Source organism: Cornus florida, unplaced genomic scaffold, assembly GCF_030987335.1.
Source record: "Cornus florida cultivar Cherokee Brave unplaced genomic scaffold, ASM3098733v1 CherokeeBrave_3.0.0_Hap2_scaffold_203, whole genome shotgun sequence".
In the NCBI taxonomy this organism is placed as follows: Eukaryota; Viridiplantae; Streptophyta; class Magnoliopsida; order Cornales; family Cornaceae; genus Cornus; species Cornus florida.
In genome coordinates, this window is record NW_026775698.1 from 40,001 (window position 1) to 41,711 (window position 1,711).

The following is a 1,711-nucleotide window of genomic DNA, read 5'->3' on the forward strand; positions in this document are numbered from 1 at the left end:
GGGAGCTTCCTAGAAGACTAAGAAATGCTTTGCTCGAGACGGATTTCGATTTGGAGGTCCCCCGAGTTAATTTTGCCCATTATGACTCCTCGCCCGCACGCTCGTGCACACCGGCGTGCACGTGGGCATCGTATGCTAAAAAATGAAGTTTGGAGTTTGGGTTTGAAAATTTTATGGGAGCTTCCTAGAAGACTAAGAAGTGCTTTGCTCGAGACGGATTTCGATTTGGAGGTCCGCCGTGTTAATTTTGCCAATTACGGCTCCTCGCGCGCACGCTCAAGCACCCCGACGTGCACACCGGCGCGCACGTGGGCATCGTATGCTAAAAAATGAAGTTTGGAGTTTGGGTTTGAAAATTTTACGGGAACTTCCTAGAAGCCTAAGAAATGCTTTGCTCGAGACGGATTTCGATTTGGAGGTCCCCCGAGTTAATTTTGCCCATTACGACTCCTCGCCCGCACGCTCGTGCACCCCGGCGTGCACGTGGGCATCGTATGCTAAAAAATGAAGTGTGGAGTTTGGGTTCGAAATTTTATGGGAGCTTCCTAGAAGCCTAAGAAATGCTTTGCTCGAGACGGATTTTGATTTGGAGGTCCCACGAGTTAGTTTTGGCCCATTATGACTCCTCGCCCGCACGCTCAAGCACCCCGGCGTGCACGTGGTCATCGTATGCTAAAAAAATGAAGTTTGGAGTTTGGGTTTGAAAATTTTATGCGAGCTTCCTAGAAGCCTAAGAAATGCTTTGCTCGAGACGAATTTCGATTTGGAGGTCCCCCGAGTTAATTTTGCCCATTATGACTCCTCGTCCGCACGCTCGTGCACCCCCGACGTGCACGTGGGCATCGTATGCTAAAAAATGAAGTTTGGAGTTTGGGTTTGAAAATTTTATGGGAGCTTCCTAGAAGACTAAGAAATGCTTTGCTCGAGACGGATTTCGATTTGGAGGTCCCCCGAGTTAATTTTGCCCATTATGACTCCTCGCCCGCACGCTCGTGCACCCCGACGTGCACGTGGGCATCGTATGCTAAAAAATGAAGTTTGGAGTTTGGGTTTGAAAATTTTATGGGAGCTTCCTAGAAGACTAAGAAGTGCTTTGCTCGAGACGGATTTCGATTTGGAGGTCCCCCGGGTTAATTTTACCCATTATGACTCCTCGCCCGCACGCTCGTGCACCCCCGACGTGCACGTGGGCATGGTATGCTAAAATTGAAGTTTGGAGTTTGGGTTTGAAAATTTTATGGGAGCTTCCTAGAAGCCTAAGAAATGCTTTGCTCGAGACGGATTTCGATTTGGAGGTCCCCCGAGTTAAGTTTGCCCTTTATGACTCCTCGCCCGCATGCTCGTGCACACCGGCGTGCACGTGGGCATCGTATGCTAAAAAATGAAGTTTGGAGTTTGGGTTCAGAAATCTTATGGGAGCTTCCTAGAAGCCTAAGAAATGCTTTGCTCGAGACGGATTTCGATTTAGATTTCCGCCGTGTTAATTTTGCCAATTACGGCTCCTCGCGCGCACGCTCAAGCACCCCGACGTGCACACCGGCGCGCACGTGGGCATCGTATGCTAAAAAATGAAGTTTGGAGTTTGGGTTTGAAAATTTTACGGGAACTTCCTAGAAGCCTAAGAAATGCTTTGCTCGAGACGGATTTCGATTTGGAGGTCCCCCGAGTTAATTTTGCCCATTACGACTCCCTCGCCCGCATGCTCGTGCAC